Source organism: Triticum urartu, chromosome 3 (genome assembly GCF_003073215.2).
Source record: "Triticum urartu cultivar G1812 chromosome 3, Tu2.1, whole genome shotgun sequence".
NCBI classification, from domain to species: domain Eukaryota; kingdom Viridiplantae; phylum Streptophyta; class Magnoliopsida; order Poales; family Poaceae; genus Triticum; species Triticum urartu.
In genome coordinates, this window is record NC_053024.1 from 689144840 (window position 1) to 689159998 (window position 15159).

General features: G+C 43.6%; 1 long non-coding RNA gene across 1 annotated transcript; it reads left to right on the plus strand.

Moving 5' to 3' along the window:
• The first annotated feature begins 4782 nt into the window (after positions 1 to 4782).
• On the plus strand, positions 4783 to 6543 carry LOC125549174. Its single transcript, XR_007301272.1, has 2 exons — positions 4783 to 5109; positions 5842 to 6543. It is a non-coding gene; the product is annotated as an uncharacterized LOC125549174 (long non-coding RNA).
• Positions 6544 to 15159: the final 8616 nt, after the last annotated feature.

Consider the following 15159-nt stretch of genomic DNA (forward strand, 5'->3'; position numbering starts at 1 on the left):
CTAGGTGTCCCAAACTAGCGTCCTATATATATATATATATATATATATATATATATATATATATATATATATATATATATATATATATATAGGGTCGTGCTATTCGTCACCCTGGGTGAGGAATAGTTATTTTTCACCCCTCTCTATTTTACGATCAATGCATCGTAATTTTACGTTCCGCAAGTTTTGTCTTATTTCCGACGCAAAAAGAGACCGTAAGAAAATATATAACCGCCGTAAAAAATATTTTATGTTATGTGAAATTACAAACGTAAAAATATAGTCTAAAATACACATAAACTGCAAATTTTCTTGTCTTATGACCTATATTTTTATTTTCTTATGTCAAATTTTACGTAGTGAGTCAATAGAAATGTAACTAATTTAAATTCCAAACGTAATTTAATTATGAAATGATCGTAAGATTACCTCGGGTGAAGAAAACTTATTCTGCACCCTGGGTGATGAATAGAAAACTTATTCTGCACCCTGGGTGAAGAAAACTTATAGCCTAGTGTGATGAATAGTTACCACATAGCAGTCTTATTTCCATGCACTATCCATTTCTTGGTTCACTGGTGGATCATTAAGTGTCAAATTCGCATGTATTTAAATTCAAGTTAATCATGAAGTAACGGATTTAATAATGTTAAGTTCTTACTGAAAATAATTAAGCAAACCATGTACCGTGTATCTGTATGTTTACCGCAAGGGGTGAGAGGCCTATCAAACAATGTGGTAGACAAGCAAACCAATCCATCTATTTGATTTTCCAAAGAAATATAGCCATCATTCCTATGAAGAATAAAAAACTTATAGGTTGTTCTTTTTTTGTTCATGTGTTTATCAAAAATTCAATGTATCCATTGGTTTGGCATGAACATATTTATTTCCGTTTTGTATGCATATGTTGAAGCACATCGACGCAATTAATTCAAAACAAGAAGAACAACTAAGGGCATTGAAGATTGTTAGGTACTCGTGTCTTAGCTTGGTCTTTGATTCACCACACTATATAGGAGAATGATATGTCAAGTATCTTGGTGTACTGGAGATTAAGCAATCATTGTCTTCTCATTAGAAGTATGTACAATGTTAGAAGCTATGCATATGTATTCTCACTAAGAATATGCTAGTTTCTTTTATGCATTTACTTTTGATGCCCCATTACTCCATGTTATACCTAACTAGAAGTAGGAGTAGTTTAATTGGCCTAAATAAGTTTTAAACTAAGATGTTGCTCACACAACCCGAGTAATATTCGGATTGATTGATACATTGATTAATGCAAAGGTTGTGGGTTATCCGCCATTTGTTGGAAATAGTAATATTCACACTTTAAAATGTCTCTATATTACTCTAATAAATCCAATGCTCCCTTCATTTATGGGTTATTTAAGAGAACATATATTTTTCAAATGGGAGGAGTAAGGCAATCAATGCACATGTCTTTTTTCCAAAACATGTCGATATGCCATAAAGCCACCAATAAATCATAAGAGTAACTCATATGGTTTCTGGATAGCAACCGCTACAAGACGCAACATCTGCTCGAACTCGGCGATGACATATCTCCCGACACCACACGAGTAGGACAAAACCTAGACCTACAACCGACGCCATGCACCTCTCCCATCTCTACTTTGCCCGATATTGCATAGAGGGTAGGGGATTGGGGTCGATAGCGGGTGCCTCTCTCAACTCTCAACGGGCCATGCAGTGATGTAAGAAGTTGGATGAAGTGTAAGACCGCAAAGTGGTTTCTAATGGTGGTGGTACGTTACAGTCAAGCATCAACCATTCATTTTCTATTAGATGCGTGTGTACTTTTTTTTCCTTCCATACGTATTCCCACAATATTCCTTTGTATCTCTCTGAGTATGTCAACTGATGTTGCCTTGTCTATAGACCACAACACCACTTTTTGTCAGGAGGCAAATGAGTGAGTATGGGAGAGTGGCATGCTGGCACGTGATCTATCCCCACAAAAAGTTCATACATTTTAGTACATTTGTGAAAAAAAATAGATGGGCGATATCTTTGGAAACAAAATTCTTTTTCTGATCTTTTGTATATATGAATTCCTCATGACGAAACCTTTAACACAATACCAATATTGGATACATTTCAAACTATATTAACTTTCATTGTTTTAGTCATACTTCAACATATTCAAATAAGTAGAGTTTGAGAAACGTATTTCAATGATTTAAAAAAAACCCGATGGTTTCACCCATTTCAACAAACTGATTGCACTCAACTTCAAATATGTGAAATTGATTTCAACTATTTCAAGAAACAAATTTCAATTATTTGAAAATAAAATCACTCATTAGAAAAACAGATTCCACTCATTTCAATTATCTAATTTCACTCATTAAAAAAGATTTAAGTCATTTAAAAAATGCACTTTTTGAAACATGTGATTTTATTTGAAATGAATAAAATTAGTTTTATGAAACATTTGAAACTATTTTTTTAATATGTGAAATGAGTTACTTCAAATATATGTAATTTATTGTTTCTATGTGTCAAATGGATTATTTCCAACATATGAAACATATTCAATGTGTCTGTAAAGCAACTTATTTTAGTGTATCTAATATTTGTGAAATCTAAATGACATTAGTTATTTGACATGAGTGGAATTGGATTGTGGAAATAAATGAAATGGGTGATTTTTTTTGAATCAGTGAAAGCAGTTTTGTAAAATGAGTGAAATCAGTTTCTTTAAAGTGTTAAAATCAGTTTTTGAAATAAATCAAAACTAGTTTTTTGAAATGAGTGAAATTAGTTCATTGAAGTCGATGAAATTAGTAAAAGGGAAAAGATTAGCATCAACCGACTGATAAAAGCGCTGCATCCGCCGCTTGATGCGCCGTTGGATCAATTAAAATAACCAACCTTATCTTTTCCAACGTCGTTCTTCTTCTCACACATATTCCTTCCCAAAATCAAGCTCCCTCTCTCTCTCCCCAAGTCAGCTTCTAGCAGCAGCGTCACCCAGTCCTGGGATGGCCTCGCGGCTCACACGGGCACCGGTGGCCGGAGCGCCGAGGACGAGATGGTAGTTGTGCCTCTTGCAACATCAATCTCGTCGCTGTCCTGAGACAAGTTTCTGCAACAACCGCGTTGTTGCGGAACAATAGCGAACGACGACTGTGCTGTGCGGAACGCACTAAGAGATGTTGCAATTTTTTAAACATGAGTCTTGTTGCAGAAAATTAGCCGCGGCGGTAGATGTTGTTGTAATTTTTGTAACAAGGATCATGTTACCGAAATTAGGGAAGAGAGGGTTTTGCAACATGGGTCTTGTTGCAAGAAATTAGAGAGAGAAGTTTTTGCAACAAGTGTCTTGTTACAGAAAATTATATAAGTGGAGATTTTGCAACAAGAGTCTTGTTGCAGAAATACAAGGTTCATCGGATGGCTCACGAGACGGTGGATTTTGCGCCGAAGGACTAGTTCGCCCCGCGGACAGGGGAATCTGTTTCCGAAACTGATGTGTTGTTGCAGGACGTAAGGAGGTGGTCACGCGCGCGCGGTGGTTAGATCCGACGGCTATCGGGACGCTGATCCAGCGAAGCTTCATGCGGCGGATGTTTTCTAATACATCCGCCGGCCGACGCGTAGCGGCTCCCTTAGTAAAATGAAATAACTTAACTATCTTCTAATATGTGAAATTGATTGTTTCAATGTATGGAATTGTTTCAAATATGGAAGAGTGTAATGTGTATGAAACTGATTTCAAATCTAACTGAAACAATGAGAATAAGTTATCGAGATATATCAAAGATTGATTATGTTTTGAAGATCTTCCGGCTACGAATTCAAATGTGTATAAAAACTTGTAAAACCGAGATTTGGTTTAAAATATATCAATCACTTAAAACATGTCATTGAAATTACATAAACATATTTTGCATGGAGAGAGAATGGATGCAAGGGTCCTTCTCTCCACTCTCTTGCCCTCTCTCCTGTAAGAAAGCTGAGACGACTTGACAAAATCACTTGCATTTCTCTCTGCAACCTTGTGTATTGCTCATGAAAAGATCCCTCAGATTATAGCTATACAAAGCTAACATGAATCTCAATGCAGGTGATGGACGGCAGAGGTTTCACCAGTACATATCCTCACCACCGTTCAATTTGCCATTGTCTTTCATATATCATTCCCAGTATCTCTTGTAACTAATCCCTGTCTTCTATATAAAGCTAAGGTACGATAGCATGCCACCAAGGAAAGGATGATATCGGCAGGCTTCTATGGTATCAAACTGTCACAAGGAAATTCAATAAGAAACTGTCGTAAGGAAAATTCAAAAGCAAAAAATATTGTGGACCAACATATGGTTGGGTGGTTATGACAACAGTGGTATCCTCAGCCCATCAGAGCTCAGTCTCTCGGAGGTGTTCATGGGGATAGGGTGTGCAAGCGTGCGTTCATAGGGGTGATTATATGTGCGTATGTATGAGCGTTTGCGTTTGTACTGTGTTTAAAAATAAAAGGAAAAAAATCTGTCTTAAGCAGCTTTTTATACGGCAAAAGCTTGCAAACGAAGTTCAGCTAAGCCCAGCCCGTTTACGAGCTAGCCCAAATGATGCATCTGTGTTGAGATTGAGAAAGACCTGGATCTGACCTACCGAGAACGTATCCAGTGCAACGAGCCAACTCGTGCACCAGATGCGCCGGCTGCACATGAGCCGTCAGATTGGAATATGAGGGACAGGATCAATCAAAGATGTGGGTGCTGGTACATTTTGCAAAGGGGCCTTGAAGTGTAGCAAAATCGAGCCAAACAACCTCCAAACTCCACTTTGTGTCTTCCCCTTTCGCCATCTTCTGCACCACTGAACCAGGCGCTAGGTTCAGCTAGGGTTAGCAGAAAAATTGGGTGACTTGGCGTCTCCCTCTCCTCTTCCTCGAGAACTCCCTCTCCCTCTGGGACCGCCGGCGTTGAAACACCAGCGCCCAGGATCCAAACCATGTAGTTGAGCGGCGGCTCGGTGTGATTGCGCCTATGTAGCGACGCGAGGTTGTAGCTCTGTGGATGGACCGTACTGCTGCATAGGATCCGTCCATCCGCCATTACAGCTCAACGATCCGAGGTATGTGCACTGTATTTCGTTCTTATATTATTCATGGGCAGCCATATTGGTTCTTCTGATTCCTCCTCAGTTGCCCCAATTCGTTTGAACCCATTTCAGAAATTGGACAGTATGGGCACTGAATTTATGTACGAGATGCAACCATAATGGTGAAATTTTATCACTAATTACAATTGTTAGAGTGGAATATAGATGTGCTATGTCTGCTCTGATAATTAGTCAAGTACTTCGCTCAATTTATACTAAAGTCGTACATGAACGACTGAATATGTATGTGAAAAATGATTACCTGTGAGCCCGTGTACACGGCAAGAGTTTGTTCATTACTACCTTTTTTCTGTGATGTCAATTACTACTTTTTCCTGTGATGTGTACACGCAATAGTTTTTACGTGAAAAATGATTACCTAGAACTAGAAGCTCACATTTGCAGGCGTTTTGTTGAAGCATGCATATGATTGGTTTATCCAGTTCTGTATAATTATTCCATGTAACTCTGAATGAGCCTTACTGTTAGCTTCAGGAAGTTGATTGTATGACCTAGAAAGGGAATTGCTAAGCCTAGCTTCACATAGATTTCAAGATTTGATTTGTATTTATGTGTAACTTCATTTTGCAGACAACTGCTATACATTGTGCTCATGTGACTATTTGGCCAATTAGCGCAACCTTATTATTATGTGTATTGAGCACAATTCCTTTTTCTCATGTGTGTTGTTGCTCTGTACTGCAGCAGCAACAGCAGCATCTGAAACTTTGAAGATAAGTGAGAACATGTTCAGCATCATTCATCATCTGAAACTTGGAAGATAATTGAGAACATGTTCAGCATCATCATCTGAAACTTGGAAGATAAGTGAGAAGATGTTCATCTGTAATAGATATTTTTAGCATCATCATCAGAAATTCTTGCTCTGTACTTTAGCAAGTGAGACACTTCTAATAGACAAACAAGATTTAATTCTGCAAATATGTCTTAGTTTTTCAGCATTATAAAGACAATTGTTGTCCAACCAAATCACTTTTGATCTTAGCATGGCCTTGCCTGGATCGCTTAAGTTCTGTTTTTTTTCCTGAATTGTTCTTTGGACTGCAGGCTACCCCTTATATGATAGAATCATGTTTCTTTCTACCAGGCAGTTGTATTGTTCGTACTTGGAGTTTCAGAGCCAGTACATATTCAGTGAAGTGCAACGGGAACCAGAGGGGATGGCACCATGCAATCCATGATTAGTGTTAAGCCGTGAGTTGATGTAACTGGGGTTGGTTTGTGTGGTTTGGGTATTTTGATAAGCTTGCTCGTTTAGGTTAGTGTTAAGCCTTGAGATATGTTACCTGACAATCACACTTGATGGATACAGTTAAGCTATGTAATGTACGGTTGTAACTAGAAACCTCACAGATGAGTGTATCCATTAAATCTGTGTCTATTAGAAGAAAATCACTGTTTGCAGGTGTAGTTCGTTCAGTTTTTTTTGTTATATATACTCGTTGCATCAGTTCAAAGGTGAGTATTGCATGTGTAGAACAAGTGTGTCAAAATTTACTCTCACTACTAATGGATTGGTCACAGTAACCAAGACTACTGAAGAAAATCTCTTTTTAAAACTTAAGAAAATGATTTTTCAACTTGGTCAAACAAAAAAGTTCGGTTTGATCACGTCTCCGCAAACAACAGCAGGATATTTTCTGGCTCAGATTGGTACATCAATACAGGATTGGGCAGTACTATTCGTAGCATTCAATAATACTACAAGGTTCCCTTTGTAAAATGTACCAGCAGCCCAGATCCTGTCCCTTTGATTCCAATCTGACGGGTCATGTGCAGCTGGTGCATTCGTTACACGAGTTAGCTCGTTGCACTGGATACATTCTCCTGACCTACCTCCGCCGCCACCCAGCGCGGCGGCCATGGCGACGGCAGCAGCGACTCCTCCCCATGGCGGCCTCCCGGAAGAGGTCGTGGTATGGGAGATCCTCGTCCGCCTGCCCCCAAAATCCCTCCTCCGCTGCCGCGCCGTCTGCCGCGCCTGGCGCAGCGCCACCTCCGCCCGCGACTTCCTCGCCGCCCACCACGCCCGTCAGCCCAACCTCCCCATCGCCTTCCAGGAATACCACGGCGGCCAAAGCTTACTCGCCTTCGACAACCGGGGCGCCGCCGCCGCCCAGCTCCAACCCGTCGCCCGGCTTGACGACGACTCCAGTCTGGAAGCCTCCTGTGACGGTCTACTCCTCCTCACCGACTATGGCAGGGGTGTTCCAAGGTTCTGTGTCTGCAACCCGGCCACTCGTCAGTTTGCTTGCTTGCCGACGCTTTCTGGTTTCGTGCCTCTGGCTCTGGGGATGTATCGGCACGGCCCGACTGGCGAGTACCGAGTACTCGTCTGCCCGAGAGATGAAGATCCGGCGACTGATGCATGCTACATCTTCGCATTGGGCTCCGTCCATCCACTGAAGAACATCGGATGGCTGCCGGAGGTGGATGAAATGTGTTCCAGTGCTGTTCTCTCCCGTGGTAGCCTGCATTGGCACCTGCAGCAGTATGAGAGTGCAGCCAAAGTGATAATGGCATTCGACACCACAGCTGAGTCATTCCGGCGGATGCGTGGTCCAGTCGTTCCTAGCAGCGATGGCCTATTTGCTGGCATGTTTGAAATGGATGGCATTCTCGGCGTGGCCTGCTCTAATGACAAAGACAAAATCATTGGCATATGGATGATGCAGGACTACGAAAGCGAGATCTGGACCTTAAAATACCGCTTTGAATTGCCGTTTGAGGAGATCAAGATGCAGTGTGACATGAGGCAGGTTAGGGTGAAGCATGGCGATATGTTGATTGTGGTTGTGCCCGATGGCAATGGTGAGTTGCTCGTGCTATCACGATTTGGCAATGGGCTGTTTCAGATTAACATGGATGGCAAGTTGGTTGGAAGTTTCTACCGTGAAGACCTCTGTCTTACTCAACTTCAGCTCAAACAAACTCTTGTTCCGCATACATTCTTTCCGGCGCTAGAGAGTTATGTTGTGAATGCTCCACCTTTCATCTGAGGGCTGTTGAGTGAGTGGGTTCTTCTTAATGACCTAAACGTTTGTATCCTCATAAGCTACAATATGCATGAGTTGGACCCGTATGTTCCATTAGCTCCTTTGTTGATACATATAAAGTTATATGATCAAGAAACTGTTATTCTTATGTAGTTCCGTGCAATCTATGCTTGTTCTGTCACCCTTTCATGTTGAAGGCAGTGACTACTGTGCATGTTAATTCTAAAATTAGCAAGTCATTTTGATATGTGTTTCAAATATGTGCGAACTATTATATGTGATGTTTCTATTGTTTTGAACTGAAGGATTAGTTTACTCTTTTATCTAGTGGTCTTCTCAGTTCTTACTATGTGGCAATCTACCTGCCTTTTGTCTCTATATGTCTATAAGGGCTTGAAACACCGCACGTAAATTGAATAAATGACTGCATTTTGTACTCAACCTAGCAGTGAGTTCTGTTGTTATTCTTCTTGTTCAAGAATCCATTCCATATGGTTCTATAATGAAATATTCTGTTATAAATCCTACTTTCTGGTTCATCGTTTGGAATTATATCCATTATTTCACATTAGCTTCTTATCATTGTAAGCAATTATCTATCATTTCATTTTAGTTGCTAACCATTTAAGGAAATATTGTTTCATTTGGTTCCACTTTAAGCAATAGGTAGTATGAATTCAATTGTTTCTTTGTTGATGTGCACAGAGTTATCAACTTATGATCAAGAAGCTCTGACTATTACATGGTTGCATGAAATTTATTTTTCTTTGGATATCCTTTTGGGAGAAGTGGCTACTGTGCAGGTTGATGCTAAAATTACCAAGTCATTTTTGTCAGTGTCTGAAATATGTCAATCGATCTGCCTGTTCTTAGCTGATTACTGATGAAGAATTGACTTGGCCTTTTCTTGATATTGTCTTGTTTTTTGGAGATTATCCCATGTCTTCATAGTAAATGTTCAGCAAATATATATTAGTTTCGTGGTTCCAGGTTTTGTTGTAGCTGAGCATGGAATTAAGGCAAATTATCCTCTGTGTTGACCAGCAAGTTGCACATGATTTTTATTCATGACCATTTAAGGAAATAATGCTTCACTTGGCTCCTGTTTTAATCGATAGGTGTTGTGAATCCAAATCCACTAGCTTCTTTGTTGATGTATACAAAGCTGTGATCAAGAAGCTCTGACTGTCACATGGTTGCATGAAATTTATTTTTCTTTGGATATCCTTTTGGGCAGGAGTGGCTACTGTGCATGTCGATGCTAAAATTATCAAGTCATTTTGGTCAGTGTTTGAAATATTTGCCAATTGGTTTGCCTCGCGTCTCTGTTTTTCTTTACTGATGAAGAATTGACTTGGCCTTTTATCAAGGTTGTCTTGAGATTGTTCCATGTCTTCGTAGTACTATATGAGTGTTCAGCATTAGTTTCGTGATTCCAGGTTTTGTTGTAGGTGACGTTGAAAAAAGGCAGCTTATCCTCTTTGTTGACCAGCAACTCGCACCTGATTTTTAGTCATGAACCCATCGCGCCTGGTTAGGCATTGAAATGTGCTATAATTTTGTCTTCCTATTGCATCGTTAGGAGTTATCTGTAACAACATATCTTTAGCTGCTAACTATTTAAGGGAATTGATTGATGCTTCTTCTGATATTCAACCTTGACATAAGCGCAAGGAGAATCTGTAGTGATAAGCGGAGGAAAGGGTTATCAGGTCAGGTCCCACGCCGCCGCTTTCCTGTTGTAACTGCGGTTGTAAAGTGTGTTGAAAGCCCCCTCTCATCAGCTACTAGTTGTTACTGCATGTATTAGGATGCGGTTACATTTCACACACTGGGTGCCCCGGCTCTGCTGCAGTTCTGCAAGGCTCGGGATCGGGTAGTGGTGTGCCAACTCGTGACCTTGAGCTGCTGCCCGTCCAGCTGCCGGCGCAACAGCTTGCGCGAGGGCGCAGCCCCGTCTGTCATGCCTCGCCTCGCTCCTCCACGCAGCAATCCCAAGATGAGCGCACTCCATCGGTGTCTCCGCTGCTCTCCCCAACCACTGTCCTGCCGCTAAGCCCTGCTTCTAAACGTGACGAGACCAGGAGCTCCCCCTGTTGGGTGCGACTCATAGCCAGCCTCTGCTCGAGCCATGCTTGCCTGAGGCGATGGTGCACCTGGCTTCCAGTCATCACCAACGCCGCCGCTGGTCTGCGTCGGCACCATAAGGCGTACCCCCTCCCCGGTGCACCGTCGCGCCGCACAAGACGGAGAGGAGACCCTGGCGCCCATCTTCGAGGAGCGGCAGCTGGGCATCCTTGCCCCGCCTGCGTCGCCTCGTCCCAGCCCTCCAGTGGCTTGACGGAAGACGCTGGCAGGAGTTAAAATCTCCAACAAGGGCGGCCTCTCGCTACAAAGGATCAAACAAGCGGGTGCAGGTGTTGTTGCAGCTCCAGCAGCCAAGGTGGCGGGGAAGCTCGTCTGTCGCACAATGGGAATCACAAGAGACGGAGAAGACGTTACTGAGGCTACCTTGAACGACTTCACAGCCAAGTTTAAGGAGCAGCTGGCTCCAGAGGTGATCATGGCCATGAGGGAGTTCTTCCACCTTGATGCTGCTGCTGTCAACGGTGTCGAGGACGCACTGCTGGACCATGGTGGTGAGGGTGCGCTGGAGCTTGCTCAAGAGGGCCATCTAGCACAGGAAGTCGTGGGATCGCAGCCGGCCACGGCTTGATCTCCCAGTCTGCATGCTTGGGCTAAGTTGGGCTGTTTTAGTTGATTATGTTAGTCCAACTAAGTAATGTGTCGTGGTGTGGCTCTGTTGCTTTTGTTTTTAGGTGTGTGTGTTGTATCAGGGGTGCATGGTGTTGCCTTGTGTTGGGCTACATGCGGTGTTGTACTGCTCCAGTTGGACAGCTATTTCAATGGCTACGTTCTGTGTCCTTTCTTGCTACATGGTCAGGACCGTCAGGTTTATGTGCACGATGGTGTGTCCCATGCTGATATAGCCAATCAACACGCTCAGTTGGAACGTCCGTGGTTTAAACTGCTCAGCTAGGCGGGCAACGGTCAGTGCAACGATCGCCGCCTCCTCGTGTCAACTCGTGTGCTTACAAGAGACGAAGCTTGCCAGTGTTGACAAGTTTGTTGCCGCCTTCCTTGGTGGTAACAGACTCAAAAAATTCGCGCAACGCCCGACCACTGGGACTAGGGGAGGGATCCTTTTATTGTGGGACGACAATGTTCTAGACGTCTCCGTTATCTCAACTTGGACCTATTGTCTCTCCGGCATGGTCCGCATCCGTGCGATCGACATGTGTTACAAACTCACTTTCGTCTATGGTCCCACAGACTATGCTTGCAAGGACGACTTCTTCGCCGAACTTACCGCCCACAAGCCTTTTTTTTGAACCGTGAACAGTAGGAGAACCTCCTACTGTTGTAACCTGTATTATTAAAATTTGTACAATTTACATGGCATCTTTACATTTATCAACCCCCCATTTTGGGGGGTGGGGAGAGTACTAAGCTATTGAGGAAAGGATGAGGGGGATGAGATGTTTATGCTTTTCCTTGACCCTATAGGTAAGGAGAGAGAAGTCCTTCTTAAGTCTGTCCAACCAAGATGTTTTTGTTGGTGCAATCCCCCTGAAGTGTTTGTTATTGCGTTCCTTCCATATGCTCCAAGCCGCAAGTAAGAACAACTCCATAAAGAGAGGTCGGTCCCAACTGATTTTGGCCATAGTGACCGTTTGTACCCTTGAAGCTCCTTGTGCCCAAGAAAGACCAAGACTAGTTCAGCATTCAGCACTGAAGTGGCATTCAAAGAACAAATATTCCATGGTTTCCTCAATTTGCAACCCACATAGAATACAGTTGTGATCCTCTCCAATATTGTAATGTCGACGTTTAAGCATATTCCTGGTGTTGAGGCGGTCGGAAAGCCCACAAGCCTTTGGCTAGTGTTGGTTGGCTTGCTGTGGGAGACTTCAATCAGATCTATCGTGCACGTGACAAAAACAAGATAAATGTTAATCGAAGTAGGATTAACCGGTTCCGCGCTACTTTGCAGTCCTGCGAGCTCAAGGAAATCCATCTTTAGAATAGACGCTTCACGTGGAGTAATGAGCGGGACAACCCAACGCTTTGCAAGCTTGACTCCTTCTTCTGCAATGCGGAATGGGATACGACATTCAACACCCATGTCTTGCACGCTTTGTCGTCCTCCCTTTCCGATCATTGTCCGCTCCTTCTCGCGGATGACAGGGGCCCCAGAAGGCCGCGGTCCTTCAAATTTGAGAATTTCTGGGTATCTTTGCCTGGATTCAACAAGGTGGTTCAGAAGGCATGGGACGAGCACGTGGGTCACACGGAGCCTTACCAAGTCTTGCACCATAGGCTCAAGAAAACTGCGACTCGGCTCTCTGAGTGGAGCAAGAAGCTCTTTTCCAAGGCTAAGATTCAACTACATGCAGCCCTGCTTGTGATTCTTCGCCTCGACATTGCACAAGAAGAGCGGATTCTTTCTCCCGAGGAACGTGAGTTACGTTCTAGGCTCAAGCGGAGGGTTATTAGTTTGGCGGTGCTTGAGAGGGCTAGGAAAAGCCAATGTGCCAGGAATTCAAATCTGAGGGATGGTGATGCAAACACCAGATTCTTTCATCGCCCCATTAATTCCCAAAGACGAAAAAACCACATTCATCGTATCAAACATGCACAAGGGTGGGTGACTGAACATGAGGTAAAAGAGAAGATCATCCATGACCACTTCTCTGAGGTCATGGGGAGGAGAGGCACGTGCAACAAAGATTTTAATTGGGAGGAGCTCGGCACCGAGCCCCATGACTTACATGACCTTGGCAATACCATCACGGAGGAAGAGGTGTGGGAGGCCATTAAGGAGATGCCTGGCAATAAGGCACCTGGACCAGATGGCTTCACGGGGACCTTCTTTAAAAAGTGTTGGGGAATCATCAAGCATTCGGTCATGAGGGTTATTCAACGCTTCGATTCCCTACACACCTCCAACTTGCAATGGCTCAATTCCGCCAATGTCGTTCTCTTGCCCAAGAAGGAGGATGCGAAGGCATCTCTGATTACAGACCTATTAGCCTTGTCCACGCCATTGCCAAAATCATTGTAGCGACCAGACCTCAAACGGTCCAATCTCTATGCTCAGGTGTCATCCCTGGATCAGTAATGCTGACACCACACAGTACTTGAAGGATTTATAACAGAGTAGCAATCACACACTTATTACATCGAGTGTCTCAAAAGAGAACTTATTACAATAAATATGGCTTAAGGCCATCTAATAACGATAATAGCGGAAGTCTTGGAAGATAAGTGAGTCCATCAACTCCAACGGCATCACTGAGTATAGAACCACGAACTAAAACTCCTTAATCGTCGTCTGAAAAGTCTGCAACATTAACGTTGCAGCCCGAAACGGGTCAGCACATGGAATATGCTGGCAAAGTAACACATAGAGAGTAATGGAATAATCAGGCTATTCTATATGCATATTTGGCTGGTGGAAATCTCTATGGTTACAGTTTTGCGTAAAGCCAATTTTTCCCTACTGCAAAGGAATAAATTTTATTTAACTATCACGGTGGTTGTTAAACATTGAGAATGGTTGACAGCATTCTCAATCCCAATTAAGCATCATCATTAAACAAAACCCAACAAAATTAATTTCAGAGTAACATGTTGAGATTCACATGATAATCCAGGTACTAGATACTCAAGATGTCCATAACAGGGGAAACGGCTAACCATGATTAGTTTATACACTCTGCAGAGGTTTGCGCACTTTTCCCCACAAGACTCGATCTCCTCCGTTGGATTTCTCGCACTACATGGTGTTTGAGAAATGGATGACCGAGACATAGTCTTTCAGAAGCGCTAGCACCTTACGAACGGGTAGACCGTACCAACCTACATCCCCTACATCTGCTAGTCTACCACTGTAAGAGTTTGCACAACTTAGTGAACTACGCTAGAGCCCATAATAGCTTGTGGCTGCACACGGAAGTTTCTAGCATGAATAATCTCATGATCCCTTTGAGCCTGGGTGGCGGTCCATAAGAAAAACAGGCAATCGCTGGAATACCCAGGTGTTGGGTTTCGTAGTAATTTCAAAAATTTTCCTACGCACACGCAAGATCATGTGATGCATAGCAACGAGGGGGAGAGTGTTGTCTACGTACCCAACGCAGACCGACTGCGGAAGCGATGACACGACGTAGAGGAAGTAGTCGTACGTCTTCACGATCCAACCGATCAAGCACCGAATCTACGGCACCTCCGAGTTCGAGCACACGTTCAGCTCGATGACGATCTCCGGACTCCGATCCAGCAAAGTGTCGGGGCAGAGTTTCATCAGCACGACGGCGTGGTGACGATCTTGATGTTCTACAGCAGCAGGGCTTCGCCTAAACTCCGCTACAGTATTATCGAGGTATATGGTGGCAGGGGGCACCGCACACGGCTAAGGAATAAGATCACGTGGATCAACTTGTGTGTCTAGAGGTGTCCCCTGCCTCCGTATATAAAGGAGTAGAGGGGGGAGGCTGGCCGGCCAAGGAGGGAGGCGCAGGAGGAGTCCTTACTCCTTCCGGGAGTAGGACTCCCCCCAATCTATTCCAAGTAGGATTCCCAAGGGGGGAAAGAGAGAGAGGGGGGCCGGCCACCTTCTCCTAGTCCTAATAGGACTAGGGGAGGGGGAAGTGGCGCAGCCACCTTGGGCTGCCCCTTTCTCCTTTCCACTAAGGCCCATGTAGGCCCATATGGCTCCCGGGGGGTTCCGGTAACCTCCCGGTACTCCGGTAAAATCCCGATTTCACCGGAACACTTCCGATGTCCAAACATAGGCTTCCAATATATCAATCTTTATGTCTCGACCATTTCGAGACTCCTCGTCATGTCCGTCATCACATCCGGGACTCCGAACAACCTTCAGTACATAAAATATGCATAAACTCATAATGTAACTGTCATCGTAATTAAGCGTGCGGACCCT